At 39.7% G+C, this 23,183-nt stretch overlaps 1 long non-coding RNA gene across 1 annotated transcript in view; it reads right to left on the bottom strand.

The window, feature by feature from the left end:
- LOC133760769 (uncharacterized) overlaps positions 1-23,183 on the bottom strand; it is an 85,178-nt gene that overhangs the window by 33,206 nt on the left and 28,789 nt on the right. Inside the window, exon 2 of the long non-coding RNA XR_009866001.1 lies at positions 7,580-7,685. This is a non-coding gene — a long non-coding RNA (uncharacterized LOC133760769). The remainder of the gene's footprint in view (positions 1-7,579; positions 7,686-23,183) is intronic.

Here is a 23,183-nt window from a genome sequence, read left to right on the forward strand (position 1 = left end):
TTGGTGAAGAACATGAGGTATGAGGTCAAGGAGACCTAGGTCCAAATCACAGTTCTTCCATTTACTGGCTGTGTACAGAAGCAAGCTACTTAGTTCCTCTGAACCTGTTTCTTTCTGTTACAGGACTTAGTCCCCTGCTATTTTGAGGACTCGTCTTCCCTGGATATCTATACAGCTCACAGCCACATCCCTGTGGGTCTTCCTCAACTGTTCTTCTCAGTAAGGTCTTCCCACCCTCTATCTTTAACACCAGAAACACTGCCCCATGGCCCCAACATGTCTCATCTGCTTCCTGGGCTGCTTTTCTCTCTTAGACTTTGTCACTCTATGGACACTCTAGAACATACTATAGCTCCTGTATGTGTTAGAGTTCTTATCTTCTTCACTTTCTGCCTCCAAAGCTAACATTTGAATAATGCAAGGACAGGGATTTTTCCCTATTTTTGATCACTACTATATTCCTTGTATCTGGTCAGCGTTTGGAACATAATAAATATTTGTGGTATGAATGGATGGAGGATTAAATGGTTAGTCAGTGGGTAGATTCCTGCCCCAGAACTTCTATTAAATATGGGTTGATGAGTTCATGTTTCCACTGTCCTTGTGTGCCAAATACATAGCAATAAGAAATAATCCAAAAAAGGAAAACTATTAAACTGTATCTGTGCATATAGTATTTTAAAAATGATTTTATTTAGATTTCTGCCAAGTGCAATTGTGACTTGCACCATTCACTGAGAAGCAAATGTGACTGACTGAAATTCAGTTTTTATAAAATTATTATTTTTTAAATGTAGGAGATCATGTTTTGTTCTAAATAAATATAGTTCTGCAAAAAAAAAAGATTTTATTTATTTATTTGAGGTAGAGTTACAGAGAGAGGGAGAGACAGAGGGGAGATCTTCCATCTGCTGGTTCACTCCCCAAATGGCCGCAACGGGCAGAGCTGACCCAATCCAAATCCAGGAACCAGGAGATTCTTCCAAGTCTCCCATGCAGGAGTAGGGGCCCAAGCACTTGGGCCATCTTCCACTGCTTTCCCAGGCCATAGCAAAGAGCTGTATCCAAGAGTAGCAGCCAGGGCACAAACTGGCATCCATACGGGATGTCAGCACTGCAGGTGGAAGCTTAGCCTATTACACCACAGTGACAGACTATGTAGCATTTTTAAATCAGGGAAAGTTGGGTGGAAGGTATATAGGAACTTTCTGTGCTATCTCTGAAACTTTCTGTAAGTTCAAAATTATTTTAAAATAAAAGATTTTAAACATGATAGCTGCAAAAAAAAAAAAAAACGAAAAAGAAAAAAAGAGAAAGATAATCAGTTCTGTGGCCCATACATAGAAACAAAACACATAGCAGTCACTGTGGGCTACAGGTGCAGCCTAGTAGCTCTTCACCTAGTTGTCAGGACAGCTGGCAGTTGGATTTCTGGATTAATGAAAACCAAATATGGCAGGAGACTAGCATGACTCTCATGCACTAGAACTGAGAGTCTCAGGGCAGACCTCTCTTGGCCACGGAAGGAGCCTTAAAGACACATCAGCTGTTGCCTTGGGCTGTTACTTCTGTAAAGTCCCAGGAAGGAGCAAAATAGCTGTGCAACCAGGACTGAGCCAAGCTATCAGCTAGTGGCCCATTTTTAAGAAGGGTGGAAAAGTGGTAATTGAAATGATAGTGGATGAGATTTTCTGAACACGGAAGATAGATCATTGGAGGCAGACTGCAAACACTAGAGAGCCAAGAGATGAAAGTAGGACTGTAGTTAGATGAAAAGGTGTATAACAATGTGGAAACAAAGAGTATCTCCAAAGGTACTAGAAAATGGGACAGATTACTTATCACAGAACAATGGTGAGGTGATGGAGCTAGCAGGTAATTTGTTCATAGCAATCTTTGCCAGAAGATAATATACACCTTCAAAATGCTGAGAGGGAAAAGATTCGAATTAGACTTCTGTGCCCATATTACTATCGTCCATGAGCATTTTAGCTTTCTAGGACAGCCATAGCAAAATGCCACAAATTGTCCAGTTTAAACAGCAGATACTGATCTTCTCACAGTTCTGGAAGCTGGAAATCCAAGATTAAGGTGTTAGCAGGTTCCATTTCCTCCTAGGTGTCTCTCACTTTGGCCTGAAGATGGCCACCTTCTCTAAATTCCCTCACATTGTCTTTCCTTTACACACACACACACTCACATCCCTGGCTTTCCTGTGTGTGTCCAAATTTTCTCCTCTTAAAAGGACACCAGTCAGATTGCAATAGGGCCCACCTAACAGCCTGATCCCAAACCAACCACATTCTATGATACTAGGGGTTAGGATCCTCAAATATTAATTTGGATTGGGTGTGAGGTTGGGACCAGAGTTCAGTCTATAACAAAGAATGAGAGAATAAAGACATTCTCAGAGTTGCAAAGAACTAGAGCATTTATTACCTTTGGACATTTGCTTTAGGAACTATCAACTGCTCTTCATTGGTAAGGAGAAAAAAGCCCAGAAAATAAAATGGCAGAAATACAGCCAAAAGGTAGTAATGAAATTAATCATAGATGAGTTAAATTCATATTCTAAAAGCTATAGATTATCACATTGGATTTTTGAGACACTCAGCTATATGTTTCATGAACAAGACATATTTACTACAAAATATTTGGACCAAAGATTGAAACTAAATGAATGTAACAAATTGTAATATAAAAATCAAATAAATCTGGTAAGAACAATATTAGTATTAAACTAAATACAATTGAAGGGGAAAACATCTATAGAAATAAATATACTAGCTAATGATTAAAAGAAGCTCTTCGGAGAAGATAGAACCATCACAAACCTGAATTTACCTGATATTGCCTAAAAATGCAGAATAAAACCTGAAAGATCAACAATCATTGTAGGAAATTTAAGATTAACTCTCTCAGAGATGAATTAACAAGACTGACAAATATACATGTGTTCAATCAGTTAACTATGTATACATACACTCTGTGTGTATATTTATAGTCTCTGTGTAATATGCATATATATTAATATGTAATTAATATATAATTGATGTATACATATGTACATATATTATCTGTGTGTCATATATGTAAAATATGTATACCCATGATACACACATAGCTACACGAGGGTTTTTCAAAAGTTCATAGAAAATATGTGTTATCAAAAATCTGCGCATGGATTTCAAAAATCCTTTGAACCAAAATAATTTATCTTTTAATTCCATTCTTCCACAATATTTTTTAAATAGTCCAGTATGCATGTGTCTAACATGGAAATTATATGCACTTCCCCTGGTAAATTCTCTCTGCTTTGTTAATCTGGCAAATGAGTCCTTCTTGGGTCTCTTGGGCAGCATTAAGCATAATTCTGGACTCTCTTATTACCATCCATGCACTTCACACAGTACTCATCTCAACATCTTTAAAAATGTACCTCATTATCTCCATAGGACTTTGTTATCAGGTACCAGTGTGTTAACCACCTCTGTAACTCCAATTCCTGGTGTATTGTACATGGTTGGTAATTGCATGTTTAATGAATAAATCTATAGTCCTTGCCCTTAAGAGGCTCATAAGGTACAATTAAAAGCAGCTAACACATATTGAAAAGATTTAGGTGCTGAGTAGCTTCTCAGAGATTTACAGATATATCTCATTAGTCTTTATGGCAACCCCAGGTAGGTGTTAATATTATCTTCCTTTGCAGATGAGAAAAGTTGAGACCAAGGAGCTTTTGGAATTTGTCTAAAATCCCGGAGAAGACAAATGGCAGAGCCAAGATTTGGCTCCAAATTTTCTAATCTCAGAGTCTTCACACTTCACCATCATACTAAACTACTCATATTCTATGTATGAAAACACAATCATTAGTAGAAAACAGTACTTGCCGTGTGCCCATGGAACTATGTATACAGTAAACCCCATGTTATTATATTAAAAAGATGCAGTGCACAAGTTGTTATCTCAGCAAACTAAAATGACTCACACCCTTTTCCCTGTGCCTTCTGCCAGTTCTCTGGAAGGATGTGTTGGATGAGAGATAAAGGAAGAAATCAAGTGGCTGCTTTCTTCAGTTTAGCCCCTCTCTGAGTTTGGGGGATTTTTCCAGAACCCTACTTGCCACCACACAATTCTACAGCCTGAACAGCAATTCCTGCGTGGTGCCCTATGATTGTCAGACCCTTTAGGCTTGTGGCTGTTGGAGTCCTTATAAGGGAGCGGAGAGATGAGTCATGCTAACAGCCATTGTAGACGACTGTGTGGCTGCTTCTCTCCTCTAAATTATCCTGTTATCCAGAAAGTGCAGCTGCAGGTCAATAGATGGGTTCTGAGTAGAACCCAGAGAAGGGGGCAGAGAAAGCCTTCTTCTCAACACTCGCTATCAAGAAACCATTATGAAATCCTTTATTTTTCTGACGTCTGGATCGTTTGAGTTATGAACATATATATACATATACAGATATAGAGATACCCAACTGACTGCTGGTTGCCACTGAAGACAGAGTCAAAGCACTGCTTCATTTGAGCCGATCTATATCAGCTTCTCTGAGGCCTGGGAGCCCTCCCACCCCATCCCAGGGTCACTGAGAAAATATTATGCAGCTTATATTAGTCTCTGTGTGTTTGATGGTACACTTGACCACAGTTTATGAGACAATTCACCACTCAATGATTTCCATCCAAATGTAGAAGCTGGAGACAGTTTAATTTGTGCCAAACTTCAAAGCTGAAGTGATTGAAAACTACAGTTGAGTAATCAAGCAGTTGGCAAGGGGAATGTTGTAAAGCCTTTGACTGCAAAATTTACAGTGTGAATTCCTGGCCAGTAATTGAACATCAATGATCCCTTTTTAAAAAATCATCTCAAAAAGGCCCTTCTAGGTTTCAAGGTAGATCTCTTAAGGCTCATGATTAAAAATCAAAATAGCAGGACTCTATTTATGGTAGATAAAGTCAGTTTTAAAATCTATTACCCATTTAATCTCAACAATCAATTTAATAAGGCTTTGTTTTCCTGAAAAAAAAATAAAAAGAATCCAGAAGAGAAATAATTTATCTGAACAAAACTATGTAGTTGTTAGGAAGCTAGGTTGTTGGGACTAAGATTTTTCTAATCTAACCCAACACCCTTTCCACTATACTAAAGTGTCTGTCTTGCACGCTATTTTGTGGTTATTCCTAACCACCTTCAGATGTGAGTCCCTTAGCCAAGCAACTAGCTCTCTGGACTTCACAAGAAAAAAGACGCTTGAGCTGGAAGGGACCTTGGAGACCATCTGGTCCTATCTTCCTGCTTTGAGATGAAGATGAGAGCACCAAAGCCTAGAGACACTGGATGACTTGCAGAGATGAGAGTGAGTTCAGAATCTAGACCTTATTTTCAATCTCCTTGCCACTCCCTGGTGTTGCATCAAAAAATATGTCACCTCTTAACTCTTGAAGTTGTGCTTATTTACTCAATCTATATTTACTCATCGGTGCTGTGGAAGGATCCGTGGTTTACTCACTGAGAAAACAAAGATGTACAACACAGGAACTCTTAGTCCTTGTGAGACGATAAATAGACAAACAATTCTACTAAGTTGGAGGTTTACACAGATGAAATGGATTAGCAAAGAAGGAGCAATTAATTAGGCCTGAGGAATAGGAGATGACTTCACCAAAAAAATAAGAGAAGTTGACGGGCCAGATACTAGAGAAAGAGGCTTTCCATGAAGGGTATTTTATTTTGTTGAAAGGAATTAGGACTGTGAGAAAACACTGAAAAAGTCCTCTGAGTTCTTAGGTAGGGCTAGATCCCAGGAATCCCAGAGGGGGAGTGATGGAATAGTGGAAGTAAGGAGTGAGATAAAGGCTTCTTGTGTCATGCCAAGGGATGTGGTCTCGTTCCGCAAGGAGATGAGGAGCTAGTAAAACAAAAAAGGCTGCAGATGTAATTCACAGACTGACCCTATCAGGTGAGTTCCTATCAAACCCAACTTTAGAGGTGTGGAAACTGTGAAACGCACAGAATAGATGACATGCTCAGGGCACTCAACCTTAGTGTGGGAAAGAGGCAGGACCAGGACTCAGGCATTCGGGTTCCAAGTTCCAAGTTCTTTCCATATCATCCAGCTGTTTCTCAGAGCAACCACTTTTGAAAGCCAGAAAGCGAGTTCTGAGGTCACCGCTGAGATACACAGCAGAGGGAGTGCAGAAGCCTCCGAGGCTCAGGAACACCAGGCTGGCCGTTGCCTGCTTTCCAGAGCCTCTCTTTTTTTCTTGGTCTGTAGAGTTTTGTTTATCTATCCCTGGCTTCTGAAAAACAAATAGAACAAAGCAACCATACTCCCCTCTGCCCATATCCCTTGTGGGGCTTATGTTGAAAGAAAGGATAATAAAATGTCATAGGAAAAGGGGCTGCTTTCTCCAAGCCTGACTTAAAAGAGTAACTCAATCAATGATGAACACACCCAGATTCTCTCCAGCTCTGTCTCCGTCTCTCTTCTCTCTTCTCTCTTTCTCTGGATTATCCTCTAGAAAGAACTCTTTAGATGCCTTCTTAGGAGTCAATATTTCAAATCTGCCCTTTCTAGATAGTTCTGAGATGCAGATAACATCTTGTCTATCCTTTCTACTAAAATGGCTGTACTCTGCATTCCATTTCAGTAATACGCTTTCTGCTCTTTGTGGAGACACAAATGAGAGATGGGTGGGCTTTGTGGCACGCTGGTTACGCTATCACTTTGGATACTTGTATCTGACATTAGACCACCTGGTTTGAGTCCTGCCTCCACTTCTCATCCAGTTTCTTGATAATGCACACCCTGGAAAGCAGCAGGTAATTACTCAAGTGCTTGGGTCCCTGCCACCCCTGTGGGAGACCTGGGAGTTCTGTGCTGCTGGCTTTGGCCTGGACTAGACCTGGCTGTTGCAGGCATCTGGGGAATGAACCAGCAAATCAAAGATCTCTCCCTCTTTCTCTGTTGCTCTGCCTTTCAAATAAATAAATAGGCAAAGATTCCCAGATCAGAAAGACATTTTGATAGAAACTCAGTCCAGATGAATCTATTACATCTAGCATACATTTATACATTCGTGGCCAATTCACTGACAGCTTTGTACCTGGCCCACTCTCAATAGTTATTAATTAAATCACCCAAATACTTTATTCCCTCTCTAGTATCTCAAGTAAAACAAAAAGAAAAGAGAACAATAGAAACTATATACACACATGTTTTAACAGCCATTCATGTACAGTTGAACAAGTTTCTAATAATGTAAAAAAAATGCAATTAAGGCCATAATAATTACTATTTTACAAATAAACACATCAATTAATTCAGAAGAGAAAATTCAACACGAGAAATTTGTTTTATATGCTTGAGAGAGCTAACAATGCAAACAGGGAAATGCAGAAGCAACCCAGGGACCTGCTGTCAGACTACAGGGTATTGGAATGAAGGCAATCAGTAATAATTATAAGAGCCAAGAAGCTAGAGCCACGTAGAGGGAGTTGAAACTTTTGGGAAGCTACAGCCATAGAAATGCTGCCCAACAAGCAGAGAAGGATTGAGATATGCTTGTTTCTTACCTTCTCCCAACTCCCAATCTCTGTCTAGTAGCTTCTATTGGGCAGTCCCAGTGAAGGGACAGAGAGGCAGAATGCACAGGAAACATAGTTTGCAGGATTTCACTCCCTAAAATACAAAGAAGATCATGGGATGTGGTGAATAGGTCTGAGATCAAACAGGAAAATGACAGATACAGATATTTATAACATCACTTTGAAGAGAGAGCCATAGTTGACATTCTGGCATATTTACTTTTCATCTTTTTATATACTTTTCATTTTCATAATTGAGGTCACATAGGTTTGGCAAGTTGATGTCCTTTTCTGTTCACTATTTATTGTGTTTTCCCACATCATTCAAAATTTTTTAAACTTGATTTTTATGTAATGCATTAAAAGTACTATTGTGCTTTTATGGATATAAACTATAATCTATTTAGCCATTTATTTATAATTGACATAAAATGCATCTTTGAAAAAACTTTAAAAAGAAGAATAAAGTTGGAGAACTTGAACAGATTTCAAGACTTACTGTAAAGCAACAGTAATTATGATAGTACAGTTTGGGCAATAAATTAGAAAAATAGAACAGTAAAATAAAACATATACTCCAGAAATAGATCTCCACATGTAGAATCACATGATTTGTAACCTTATAATTCAGTAACAAAAAGAGAGTTGTGAAAAAATGCTGCAGAAGTTTAGCTCTGGCACAGCTAAAAAGGAATCTTGACCTCTACCATACAACATGCAGAAAAATTGAAGTAGATTAAATGTGATGTCTGAAATATTCAAGCTTCTAGAAGAGAATATTGAAGAATATCTTCCTGACTTTGAAATAGGGAAAGGCATATTAAACAGGACAAAAAAAGGAATCTATCTTTAAAAAAATAAAATTGACTTTATTAAGTTTAGGAATTTTTGTTCGTCAAAATCAAATAAGTAAGCCATACAGTAGGAGGCTTTGTTAGCAATACACATATCCTACAGATATCATATAGAATGTGAAAAGAACTCTTTCCAAAAATCAGTAAGAAAAACACAAGCAGCCCAATTTTACAAAGGCAAAAATACTTGAGCCAAATAGACTCAAGTACTGCCCCAAAGAGACCGTTCAAATGGTCAAACACATGGAAAAGTGCTCCATTTCATAATACTTTAATTCATAGAGGAATTTCAAGACAAAATCATAATTAAATACCAGTACAAGCTCATCAAAATGGCTAAAACTCATAGGACTGACTATGGCAAGTGTTGTTAAGGTTGTAGAGTAGAACCCTCATCTATTAATGTTGTCATTGTAAATTGGTTCAAGAATTTGAAAAAGTGTTTTACAGTGGCAATGAAAAGTCTGATACAGCAATTCCAATCCTGTTATTTATTAAACAGAACTGAAAACACATATCCATTAAAGACATGGATAAAATGTTTAGTAATTCATTCAAGATAGCCTCAAACTGGAAACGTCTCCAATAATAGGAAGATGGATAAGCAAATTATGATGGATTCATACAATAGAATACTGTAATGGAAAAGAACAAACTATTTTTTAAATTAACTTATTATTAAAATTACTATGAAGAAAATAGATTTCATGGAGTTCATAGATAGAATTCTAAGAATACACTGACACTGTTTTCCTTCTTTCTCCCTTTTTCCTTTTTAATTGTTGTGATAACATATTTTTAATTTACTTAAATAATGCTCCACTAAAGAAAGGGTTCAAGAAGTAAAAAGTAGAAAGACGACTGAAACAAACTATTTTTAAACACCATAACTGAATGAGCCTTGCAAACATTAAGTTTAATGAAAGATCAGTCACAATCTATTACTTACTATATGATTCTAGTTATATGAAGTTATTGACTAACAAAATTAGTTAATGGAAGTTGGATACTGATTATCTCTAAGGATGGGTTATTGACAAGGAAGAGAGACATGTGAGAGTCCTTTGGGGGTGCTGGAATGTCCTATATAGCTCAGAGTGGTGGTTACACGCCATATTTATATTTAAAATATTGAGCTAAATACTTAGGGTCCATGCACATTACTGTAAGTAAATCCTAACTTTAAAAAGCATTAAAATATTCTCCATGACAAATAATATGGAAATGCATACCTTTATGCATAGATCTTAACCCACATATCTTCCTACATAAATAGAGATGCAGTGTACTAAGGTGTTAAGTTTGTGAGCTCTAACTCAAAGTTCCTTGGTTTAAATTCTAGCACTGCAAATTATTAGCTGTGCAAGTGTGGCATGACACGTCAACTCTACGTATCTCATTTTTTTCTTCATTGGTCGTATAAGGACCTCATAGGTTTTAATGAGCTTTACCTGTCCTAACACCTGTAAAGCACTTGAAACACTGAACACATATACTAAGCATTGAGTTGTGCTAGCTATTATTATTATTTATTATTATTATTAATTATTTATTATATTATTTATTATTATATTATTAATTATTATTATTTATTATTATTATTTAATTCCTGAATTAAAGACTATTGACATTTTAAAGGTTCTTGACTCATGTCTCCAAAGTTCTTTCCAATAGTTTATGCCAGTTTACAATTCAGTCACCAATATATGGGGTTATGAGCAGATCCTTTAATGAAACAGACAACATTAAGGTGTTACTGGATATTAATGGGAAAGAACAAATCATTTTGGATAGGCAACAGCCATCAGACCTGCAGCTTTAAGGCAAGCACATGACATTGCTGAAAGAAGGGTGGCTATGAAGATTTAAAACTAACTTGCACTTATAAACTCCCTGTTTCACAGGTTCCATCTTGAACTTGCTTTGCAGGCTTCTGTTCTTGTTCTTCACTCTGAGCCCCCTCCTGTTGACTGCCCCCTTTGCCAACTGGGCTGCTTTGACTGATCATCCTCTCCACATGCAGGTTCTACAACTGCTTTCAAGTCTCCTCCTTAAAGAATAGAAGATGTGGGCCGGTGCCGTGGCTCACTTGGTTAATCCTCTGCCTGTGGTGCTGGCATCCTATATGGGCACCAGGATCTAGTCCCAGTTGCTCCTCTTCCAGTCCAGCTCTCTGCTGTGGCATGGGAAGGCAGTGGAGAATGGCCCAGGTGCTTGGGCCCTGCACCCACATGGGAGACCAGGCCTCAGCAGCCATTTAGGGGTGAACCAACAAAAGGAATACCTTTCTCTCTGTCTCTCGCTCACTGTCTAACTCTGTCAAATTAAAAAAAAAAAAAAAAGAATAGAAGTTGTAATCCCATTTGCCCATTTTTCTTTTATTGCCTGTGCTTCTGGGGTCTTATTCAAGAAGTCTTTGCTTATGCCAATTTCTCAGAGTTTCCCCAAGTAATTTGTTTTCCTCTAGTAATTTGATGGTGTCAGGGGGTAGTTTTAGGTCCTTGATCCATTGTGAGCTGATTTTTGCATAGGATGTAAGGTAGAGGTCTTGTTTCATACTTCTGCATACGGAGATCCAATTTTTCCAGCACTGTTTGTTGAAGAGACTGTCTTTCTCCAGGGAGTGATTTTAGCTCGTTTGTCAAAGATTAGCTGGTTGGAGACATGTGGATTAATTTCTGGGTTTCCATTCTGCTCAATCTGTCCACATGTCTATTTTTGTACCAGTATCAGGCTGTTTTGATTATAACTGCCTTGTAGTAAGTCTTGAAATATGGTATTGTTATGCCTCTGACTTTGTTTTTGTTAAGTTTGCTTTAGCTATTCAGGGTCTTTTGTGTTTTCACATGAATTTTAGGATTTTTTTTCTAAATCTGAGGAGAATGTCCTTGGTATTTTGACTAGGATTGCATTGAATTTATAAACTGCTTTCGTTTAATGGACATTTTGATGGTATTAAATCTTCCAATCCATGAACATACAAGATTTTTCCAATTTTGTGTATGTGTCTTATTTTTTATTAATGTTTTTTAATTATCATGGTAGAGATCTTTCACATCCTTAAATAAACTTATTCCAAGGTATTTAAAATTTTTGTAGCTATTGTGAATGGTACGGACCTTACAAGTTCTTTCTCAGCCATGGCATTGCTTGTGTATACTAATGGTATTGATCTTTGTGTATTGATTTTATAACATGCAACTTTGACAAATTCTCTTATGAGTTCCAATAATCTCTTTATGGAGTCTTTTGATAAATAAATAAATAAATAAATATATATATATATATATATATAATCATGTTATCTGAAAACAGGAATGATTTAACTTCCTCCTTTCCAATTTGAATCACTTTGATTTCTTTTTCTTGCCTAATTGCTTTGGTTAAAACTTTCAGCACTAGGCCGGCGCTGTGGCTCCATAGGCTCAATAGGCTCAAACCTGTGGTGCCGGCACCCTGGGTTCTAGACCCGGTCCGAGTGCCAGATTCTGTCCAGTCGATCCTCTTCTTGTCCAGCTCTCTGCTGTGGCCCGAGAGTGCAGTGGAGGATGGCTCAAGTGTTTGGGCCCTGTACCCTCATGGAAGACCAGGAGAAGCCCCTGGCTCCTGGCTTCGGATCAGCGCAGTGTGCTGGCCGCAGCGTGCCAGCCACAGCGGCCATTGGAGGGTGAACCAACAGCAAAAGGAAGACCTTTCTCTCTGTCTCTCTCTCTCACTGTCCACTCTGCCTGTCAAAAAAAAAAAAAAAAAAAAAAAAAAGGCTGGCGCCGTGGCTCTATAGGCTAATCCTCCGCCTTGCGGTGCCAGCACACCGGGTTCTAGTCCCGGTCGGGGCGCCGGATTCTATCCCGGTTGCCCCTCTTCCAGGCCAGCTCTCTGCTATGGCCCGGGAAGGCAGTGGAGGATGGCCCAAGTGCTTGGGCCCTGCACCCCATGGGAGACCAGGATAAGCACCTGGCTCCTGCCTTCAGATCAGCGCGATGCGCTGGCCACAGCGGCCATTGGAGGGTGAACCAACGGCAAAAAGGAAGACCTTTCTCTCTGTCTCTCTCTCTCTCTCTCTATCCACTCTGCCTGTCAAAAACAAAACAAAACAAAACAAAACAAAAAAACCTTTCAGAACTATATTGAATAGCAATGGTGAAAGTGGGCATCATTGTCTGGGGAAATGCTTTTCCCCATTTGATATGATGCCGGCTGTGGGTTTATTATATATTGTCTTGATTGAGTAGAGCTATGTTCCTTCTATGCTCAATTTGCTTAAGGTTTTTATCATGAAAGGATATTGTATTTTATCTAATGCGTTTTCTGCATCTATTGAGATAATCATGTGGTTTTTAAATGCCAAATTGTTAAAGTGATATATCATGTTTACTGACCTGCATTTTTGAATTATCCCTGCATACCAGGGATAAATCCTACTTGGTGCAGGTGGATAATCTTTTTTGATGTGTTGTTGGATTTGATTTCATCAATGTTCATCAAGAATATTGGTCTATGGTTCTCTTTCCTTGTATGTTTTTCTGGTTTTGGAATTAAGGTGATGTTGGCTTTATAGAAGGAGTTTGGGAGGGTTTCTTCCCTTTCAATTGTTTAGAATAGTTTAAAAATTGGGGGAGGGGGCTGGCGCTGTGGCATAGCAGGTAGGGCTGGTGCCTACAGTGTCAGCATCCCATATGGAAGCTGGTTCAAGTCCTGGCTGCTCCACTTCTAATCCAGCTCTTTGCTATGGCCTGGGAAAGCAGTATAAGATGGACCAAGTCCTTGGGCCCCGGCACCCACATGGGAGACCCAGAAGAAGCTCCTGGCTCCTGGCTTCAGATAGGCTCAGCTCTGGCCATTGCGGCTATCTAGGGAGTAAACTAGCAGATGGAAGACCCATCTTTCTCTTTCCATTCTCTTTCTCTTTCTCTTTCTGCTTCTGCCTCTCTGTAACTCTGCCTTAGAAATAAATAAATAAATCTTTAAAAAAGAAGAAAAAATTGGGATTAGTTCTTTAAAAATTTGGTAGAGGGCTGGCATTGTGGTGTAGAGGGTTAAACTACCTCCTGCAAAGCTAGTTTCCCACATGGGTTCTGGTACAGGATCCGGCTGCTCCATTTCTGATCCAGCTCCCTGCTAACATGCTTGGTAAGCCGTGTAAGATGGTTGGGCCCCTGCACCCACGTAGGGGAACAAAAAGAAGCTCTGTGTTCCTGACTTCAACCTGGCACAGCTCAGATATTGTGGCCATCTGGGGAGTGAACTAGGAGATGAAAGATTCTCATTCTTTCTCTCTCTCTCTCTCCCTCCCTCTCTCTGCAACTCTGCCTTTCAAAAATATAAATAAATCTTAAAAATTATTGGTAGAATTCCACTTTTATTAAACTAGAATTCAGCAGTATAGCCATCTAGTCCTGGACTTTTCTTTGTTGGGAGAGTCTTTATTACTGATTTAATCTCCATCTTGGTATTGGTTTATTTAGGTTTTCTGTGTCTTCATGCCTCAGTTTTGGTAAACTGTGTCCATAAATCTGTCCATTTCTCTTAGATTTTCCAATTTGTTAGCATAAAGTTGTTTGTAATAATTCCTAATGATTCTTTTATTTTAGGTGCACCAGTTGTAACATCTCATTTTTCATCTCTGATTTTATTAATTTGGCTCTTCTCCCTCTTTTGGTTAGTTGGCACAATGGTTTATCAATTCTGCTTATTTCTTCTGTATTGTAAAGGAAACACTCAACAAAATGAATAGGCAGCCAACAGAATGAGAGAAAATATTTGCAAAATACACATCTGATAAAGCATTAACATCTAGAATATATAAAGTGCTCACGGAACTCAACAATGAAACAAACAATCCACTTAAGAAATGGGCAAAGGATGTGAACAGGCCTGTTTTTCAAAGGATGAAATACAAATGACCAACAGACACATGATAAAATGCTCAGGTTCACTAGCCATCAGGGAAATACAAATAACAACTATAACAAGGTTATACCTCACCCCAGTAGAAAGGCTATAATCCAAAAATCAAAAAAATAATAAATACTGGTGAGGATGTTGAGGAAGAGGTACCTTAATATACTGTTGGTGGGATTGTAAACTAGCATAACCACTATGGAAAACAGCAAGGAGTTTCCTCAGAAATCTGGAAATAGATCTACCATATGACCTAGCCATCCCACTCTTTGGAATTTATCCAAAGGAAATGAAATAACCATAAGAAAGAGTTATTTGTAGCCCCATGTTTATAGCAACTTAATTTACAATAACTGAGATAGGTAATAAACCCAGATGTACATCAACTGATGACTAGATAAAGAAAATGTGGTATATATACACAATAGAATACTACTCAGTCATTAAAAAGAATGAAATCCTGCCTTTCGCAACAAAATGGATGAAACTGGAGACAACAGTGCTTAATGAAATAAGCCAGTCTCAAAAAGACAAATGTCATATGTTTTCTCTTATATGTAGTAGTTAATTTAGAATAAAAAAAAGTGTATAAGAATGAAACGGACATCTTATTATTTGAATATTGTTCATAGCCATTGTCTATATTCCTGTGGAACAGAGTTTTTTCTACTTTACTTGTTAAACATTAAGGCTAGTGGTTCATTAAGCCTGTGATTATAAAGTAAATTGAAATTATGCTACTGTATGGGCTGGCGCTGTGGTCCAGCAGGTAAAGCTGACGCCTGCAGTGCCAGCATCTGATATGGGCGCTGGCTCCACTTCTGATCCAGCTCTCTGCTATGGCCTGGGAAAGCAGTGGAAGATGGCCCAAGTCCTTGGGCCCCTGCACCTGTGTAGGAGGCCTGAAAGAAGCTCCTGGCTCCTGGCTTCAGATCAGCTCAGCTCTGGCTGTTGTGGCCAACTGGGGATTGAACCAGCAGATGGAAGACCTCTCTCTCTCTCTCTCTACTTCTCCTTCTCTCTCTGACTTTCCAGTAAATAAAATGAACCTTTTAAAAATGAAATTATGCTATTGTAGAAATTAAAGGAAATAAAGAAAGAAACGATGGAGGGGGAATTGAGAAAGGGAAGGAGGGATGTATGGTTATCTTTGTAGAATTATAATTATAAAATACATGATATCTGTTCTCTTTATATTAATAAAAAATTAAAAAGAAAAAATAAATGTACTAAAATATTGATACATTACATAAATGCAATTCTACATAGACATATTACTTATATCTCAATAAAACCTTAAGATGTTAAAAAAAAGAGTTGTTAGAAGAAAGGATTCCAGGCATAGAAATAGCAGAAGCAAAGACACAGAGAACTTTTAGTGGAGCTGAAATATATGAAGGGGCTTCTTAAAGTAGGTGGGAAAATTGAGTTAGAAGAAATTTATTTTGTTGCAAAAAATTTTGAAATCCATGCATAACATGCCTTTCCAAAAACTTTTTGAAGATGCCCTCATATGCCTACCCGTGAGCCTAGCAATTTCAATATGGTACTCACCTAAGATAATACTAATGCAAAGTAAGTATTGTCTCTCTGAAGATCAGAGGGTTGAAAACTCTGCACATTGAGAGTGTATGGGATGAGGTGGTCACCACCCTGAGTCATCTCTCATTTGTGTTACCCTTCATCCCTACCCTACTCCTTCTCCACATTCTAGCCAGTAGGACATACTCAATGTTCCTGGTCCTGTCCTACTTTCTTGTGTCTTGAAACTTTGCACATGCTCTTCCCTTTGCCTAGCCAGCCATTCTCAATTGTTTTCAGTGGACAATAGGACTGTTAATATTCATCTTGACCATTACTAAGCCCATATGCACTCAATTCATGATGATCAAGAGTCCAGAATTCAGCATGACATTTCAAACCTGGGGAAACCCTAATCAAAGTTTTTGGGTGGTTCCTCATTGACTTTAAGATCAAGGTTTAGAGGCTCATGGGATAACACAATCTGGTTCTGATCGCCCTTCTGACATCATCTCTCATTACTTCCTCACTTCATTGTTCCAAGTTTCCTAGAACTTGACACACCAGCATCCCTGTGTCTTTGCATATATTTTCTTCACCAGGAATACTCCCTTCCTTGCAACTCACTCTTCTAACTCACTGAACTCTACTCACACCCAGGTCTCAAATGTCACCTTCTTGGAGGAACTTTTGTGGACCCTAAATTTTATTAGCTACTTCTCCTCTCTAATATGCTTCCATAACCTTCTGGCCTTTCCTTAACATAATACTCATTACATTTTATGGATTATTTGTTTTATTCACTTTTTATTACTAGACTGGAAGGTCCATGAAGGTAAAAATAGTATTTGTTTTGTTCACCCCTTACCTCCAAAGCCAAATCTACTGCCTCCTACAGGTCTTGTATCCATTATTCATATGGAAGTTATCTAGTGAGTATATGCTAATGAAAGAGAAGAGGTGTGTGTGTTTGTGTGTGTGTGTATGTTCATGTATATACTGAAAGACACCATGAAAAAATATAGATGTCAGATGTGCAGGTGGATCTTCATTCTCCTTCCCCAGATACATTTTTTGTCCTTCTTTGCCATCAAGCTACATCACATTTGCAATCTGGTTTAATGGTAAAACCAGTGGAACACTGAAAAGCCAGGGATAGAGAGAGATAGAGGGGAGAGCGAGCGAGAGAGAGAGACAGAGGGGGAGACACACATACACACACACACAGAGCGAGAGCGAGAGCGAGAGTGAGAGCGAGAGAGAGAGAGAGAGATCTGGGGTGCTTCTTCCCTGCTTTCTCAGTGCTCTGGTAGCTTGGTTCCTGGAGCAGCTATGATCTTCTTTGTGAACTTCTTTCGCTCTTGATGAGATGGTGCTTCTCAACGATGCCAGTTCTTAAAAGACTCTAATATGTCATTTTTCTCTTCTTGCCCCTTTGACTGTAGGGGACATAATGACTTCTCACCATTATTATTCTCAGGGTGCCTCAACATCTATCATTTGCTGTAACCCTGCCTACATGCTAGTCTGTTACAGTCACTTCATTTAAACAATACATTGAATTCTGGTTCTGCAGGAAACCTGACAAAACACTTGACCAATGCAAATTGTTTGCCTCCCTTTGCCCAGCCAACCACCCCCAGTTTAGGGTGACTCTCTCAGTTATCCAGCACTTGCTGCACTGCTTACAAACTTCTCTTCCCCACTTGGCAGAGAGTGCCTTGAGGGATCAGAAAAATCTTACTTATCTCCGTATCCCTAGACTCTAAAACCACGCCTGGTATATGCTAAATACTTAGTATTCGCTGGTCCCCTACCTCATCTGTGACAGGGAAGCACTCGGACTGTACCATCTTTAAAATAACCTGCAACTCTGCCTAAGCAAATGAGGCAAGGAAAATGTTCATTTTAGATCCCCACTTTCTGGAAGAGTAGCCCAAGAAGTTGCAAGTATTTTCATTCGCCTTTTCTGGGTTGATGTTGAGGTTATCTTGTGGGGAGTAGTTGTCTGAGGAAACCCATATTGAGCAACTTATGCTGGAGAAAAGATTTACCACAAAATATCACAGTTCAGATAAGATTTAATAGACCAATAAATGGTTGCTTAACGAGGACATTTGGTTACTGTTACATTAAGTTTCCTAAGGGACTTTGGTCTATTCTACCAAAAGGCTGCAAAAGGCTATAAAGCACAGGCTTTCCAAATTTGAGAAAAAGAAAATTCAGTCCTTTTTGAAAGATTACTCTTCTTTAGTGACAGTATGAAAACAAGTCTCAAACGTTTTCTTTTCTGGGCACTTCCTTCACGTATTTTGGAGAAAGTTTGGCCTGACTTACAAGGAAACCCCTTAATTGTCCCTTTAAAGTGGAATTGCGTCATTGTGGATAAGACATGGTGTTCAAATAGCTCCCTAGGGGCTGGACTCTTGGAAACTCAGCAGGATTTTAATTGTATGCAGACAATTTGTTTTGGATTGTATGCAGAGCATGAAAATATAACTGCTATAGGATCTAACAACATATAAAGGGATTAAAGTCTAGTGTTTCTCCAGTACTTTATTTCTTGGCTCCAGCCATCTTTGCAAGTGAAAAACTCACCATCTAAGACTCTTGGGTTTCATTTTGAGAATCTGAAATGTATCAATTATTAGATCTTAAGCTCCTTGAGGGATAATGTCAGTCTTGTTTACTCCTATCTCACCAATACTTCATTATTGTCCAGATCATCTGTGCTCACTAAATATAATCTATTTTGTAGATTTTAAGGCATGTTTCTTTTGGTAGCTTAACAGCTGTGAAACCAGGATGTCTCATAGAATCAATGGCACATAATAGATTAATTGGCTTTTCCTTTCATGATGCATATTGCAATCAATGTTATCTTAGATTCAGTGAAATGTGAAATGCTGAGAGCCTATGGTGGACCAGATTCTGTGTCAAGTCCCTTCATGCTTTATTCATTACCCCATGTGATAGTAACTCTCTGAGGTAGGGATCATTATCTCTACTTGACAGATAAGGTTCAGAGTTGTACAATCAATTGCCCAGCATCACGATTTCTTTCTGTTTAGAAAAATGGAGTTGACCTCAAACCCAAGTCTGATTTCAATGCCTATAATCTTTCCATTAGTTTGTACTGTCTCCCAGTGGAAACTTTAGATAAATATATTTTAGAATCATTGTAACTGTATCCACCTTGGTGATCAATTCGAGCAATAAATGCCATCCTGAAGTGCTCTCAGAAGTGGTCAGTGCATATCAGTTAGTGTATTCCTGGTGACATAGTATCAGAAACCTATCTCAAGTTAAGTAAAGCAAATGTGGAATACATTGGAATTATTCACAGAGATCTCACAGCTCTAAGGCTGGGTGAAGATTAGATGTAGCTGAGGCTCAGGAATGCTGGAAATTTCATCTCTAACAGGTTGACAATGTTGATAAGACCCTGTCTTGTCTCTCTGCCTCTCTCCATGTACAGCCCCATTCTTCTCTTTTATTATAGGCTCCTGATTTCCAGCAAAACAAAACCATGAGTTTCAACAGCTCTGGAATGCTACATCTTAGACCATTGTCTTATAAGTTATTACAGTTCTATCTCTAGCTTGAAAATCCCAAGGAATGGACTTATTGATCCAAGGTCCAAGCATCTACCCACCCAGGACCCAGGCAACAGTGGCCTCAGTGGAGTCACACTGCATTGATATGGCCAGTCCCACAGTAATTATTCAAATGGAGCAGGAGAGAAAAAGGGAAAATCTCAAAAAAACAACAGAGGAAGACAGAAGTCCCTGAGTGCCTGTTTTACAAAGCCAACAAAAATGTCTGGAAGCCAATCCAGATGATCAGAAAAGAAGGGCAAAAGTATTAGCTGCTGTGTCAGTTGGTGGATAACAGGACTGAAAATGGACCTTGAAGGATTTGAATATGTGGAGATAGGGAAGGGGGTGCTTTCAAGTGGGAAAAGAGAGTGACAAATACATGGTCTCCTTAGGAGCAGGTCATAGAACACACACACTTAACTACTAGGGAAACTTAGTGTCAGTGAGGAAAATACATATTAAGATATGAGAAAAGAGGGGGCTGGCACTGTGGCACAGCAGGTTAGAGCCCTGGCTTGAAGCACCAGCACTCCATATGGGCGTCCGTTCTGGTCCTGGCTGCTTCACTTCCCATTCAGCTCTCTGCTGTGGCCTGGGAAAGCAGTAGAAGATGGCCCAAGTCCTTGGGCCCCTGCACCCACATGGGAGACCTGGAAGAAGCTCCTGGCTCCTGGATCCTGGCTCCTGGCTTCAGATCGGCACAACTCTGGCCATTGCGGCCATCTGGAGAGTGAACCAGCAGATGGAAGACGTCTCTCTCTGTCTCTGCCTCTCTCTGTGGCTCTGTCTTTCAAATAAATGATCAAATGGATCTTTGAAAAAAAAGATATGAGAAAAGAGACTGGATTAGGGATTAGGGAAGGCTTCCTTGAAAAGGAAGTTTGAGCTGTGATCTGAAGGATAAATAGGCAGCAATAGAGTGATGGCCTGGGATGCTGAAGAGAGTGATTCCAGGTAGTACAAAAGTCTGTACCAAAGTTCCTGTGGCAGGGTCCATGGCAAAAGTGTAGAACTGAAAACATCAGCTATCTCTAATCTTTTTTTGGGTCTCACATAAAGCCCACAGGAGCCTTTTATGCCAACCTCATCAAATCACTGGGCTTCTGAAAACTCTTCTCTGACTCCCCGCCACCCATGGCAGCCCTTCTCAATAGCACTACGGCACTTGTTGTGCCACAAATAACTTGCCATTTCCTTCAGAAACTGATTTCCCCAATCTGTTGGCTACAATCCTCCATTTACTCCAGTGCACCTAACAAAACCAAAACTGTAGCAATTTTATGCATACCCTGGTGGTTCATTTTATGTGTGAGTTTGATGGGGCTCAGAGATTCCTAGAGCACTGCTAATCCATTATTTCTGAGTGTGGCTATGAGAGTGTTTGTGGGAGAGTGTTGCGTCTGAATCAGTAATGAGTAAAGAAGCTCTGTCTTCACTCATGTGGGCAGGCACTGCACCATCTGCTGAGGGCCAGAATAGAACGAAAAGGCAGAGGAACAGCAAATTCTCTCTCTTTTCCTGAGCAGGGACATACATCTTCCTCTGTCTTCTGACACTGGAGCTTCTGATGCTCAGCCTGCAGCCTCTGGGACCAGTGGGGGCACCCTCGCCACTGGCCCGCAGGCCTCTGCAAGTGAGTGGACAGACTGGATTCCGCAGGTGGCCAGCATGCAGGCAACCTATTGCGGAACTTGTAGATTCCATGATCACGTGAGCCAACCCCCATAATAGGGCTCCTCACAGGAACTGGCATCGTGGCACAGCAGATTAAGCTACTGCTTGGGAAACCTGCATTCCATATTATAGTGCTGGTACCTTGGTTTTCTTTTTCTTTCTTTTTCAAGATTAAAAAAAAAAACTGCTCTTGACTAAACTCCACCTTACCTTCCCCACAAGTTGAAATAAAATCTTCCTTTGTGAATCGTTTTTTTTTTAAACTTTTATTTAGTAAATATAAATTTCCAAAGTACAGTTTATGGATTACAATGGCTTCCCCCCCCCAATAACTTCCCTCCCACTCGCACCCCTCCCATCTCCCGCTCCCTCTCCCATTCCATTCACATCAAGATTCATTTTCAATTATCTTTATATACAGTAGATCGATTTAGTATATATTAAGTAAAGATTTCATCAGTTTGCACCCACACAGAACATAAAGTGTAAAATCGTATCATGTTATTCCAGGCAGTCTTTGCTCATACTCTGTTTTGTGTAAGAGAAATATGTAATGCAGTGACCAGGCATTGTGGCTCAGTGGGTTAAGCTGCATCTATGATGCAGACATCCCATCTGAACATTGGTTCCAGTCCCAGATGCTCTGCTTCCTATCCAGCTCCCTGCTAATGCACCTGGGAAAGTGCCTGGATCTCTGCCACCCATGTGGGAGAGCTGACCGAGCACTGACCATTGCAGCCATTTGGGTAATGAACTAGCAGATGGAACATCTTTTTGTCTCTGTCTCTCTCTCTCTCTCTCTCACTATCACTTTACCTCTCAAATAAATCTTTCTTGAAAAGCAAAACAACAGATACACACACACACAGAGGTATTTCAGAAAGTTTATGGAAAATGGAATTAAAAGGTAAGTTTATTTTTTGTGAGAAGTTTTTCAAATCCATGCATAGTTTTTTTCACAATATACATTTTCCATGAAAATACATATGTGAATTTATCACCTGTTGGTTCTGTCTCTCTGGAGAACCTGTGACAAAAGCTAGGAAGCACTGAAGAGAATAAAATTCAACTACCCAGCTTAGAAGTCAGGTCTCCTCTTTGTTTTGCTTCCAGACACATCTTCCACTTCCAGGGCACCCTCCCTACATAGGAGAAGCACGCGAAGCTTAATGGTGCCCTGGGACAGTGTAATTAGCCTTCACTCTTCCTCCTACTTGCTTTCAGTGTGGTGTGTTCACGTGCCTTCAGGAACGGATTCCTGGTAATGCAAGTGTTTCTTTGCACGCTCCTCTTTCCTGTGCACATAGTCACAGCATATTTCTTTAATGTGTTTCCCCCAGCACTCCACACAATGCTCTTTCAGGCAAGATTACTGTGTACCTTAGTGCCTTTACAGCTCTTTCCTCTTTTTGAAATACCCAGATCCAAATCCCTCGGCATCCTGGTGCTGAAGAGTATTCATTTTTTATTTTTTTTTATTTCATAAATGTGAATTAACAAAGTGCAACTTTTGTATTGTTGTGGCTCCCCCCCCCAACCTCCCTCCCTCCCGTGGCCCTCCCCTCCCCCTCTCCCTCTCCCTCTCCCCTCCCCCTCTCCCTCTCCCTCTCCCATCCCACCCTTTATCGAGTTTCATTTTCAATTACCTTCATATACTGAAGATCAACCTAGTATATACTAAGCAAGAGTTTCAACAGGCTGCATTCACACAACCACACAAGGTATAGGGTATTGTTCCACTAGTAGTGTTTTTACGTTTCATAGTAAAACACATTAAGGACAGAGATCCTACATGCAGAGCATGTACCCAGTGACTCCCGTTGTTGATTTAACAATTGGCACTCTTATTTATGACATCAGCAATCACCCGAGACTCCTGCTATGAGCTGTCTAGGCTATGGAAGCCCCTTGAGTTCACCGACTCTGAACTTGTTTAGTCAAGACCATGTCACAGTGGAGGTTCCTTCCTCCCTTCAGAGAAAGGCGCCTCTCTCCTTGATGGCCTGTTCCTTCTGCTGGGGTCTTGTTCACCAGGGTCTTTCA

This window comes from Lepus europaeus, chromosome 5, assembly GCF_033115175.1.
Source record: "Lepus europaeus isolate LE1 chromosome 5, mLepTim1.pri, whole genome shotgun sequence".
Classification (NCBI taxonomy): Eukaryota; Metazoa; Chordata; class Mammalia; order Lagomorpha; family Leporidae; genus Lepus; species Lepus europaeus.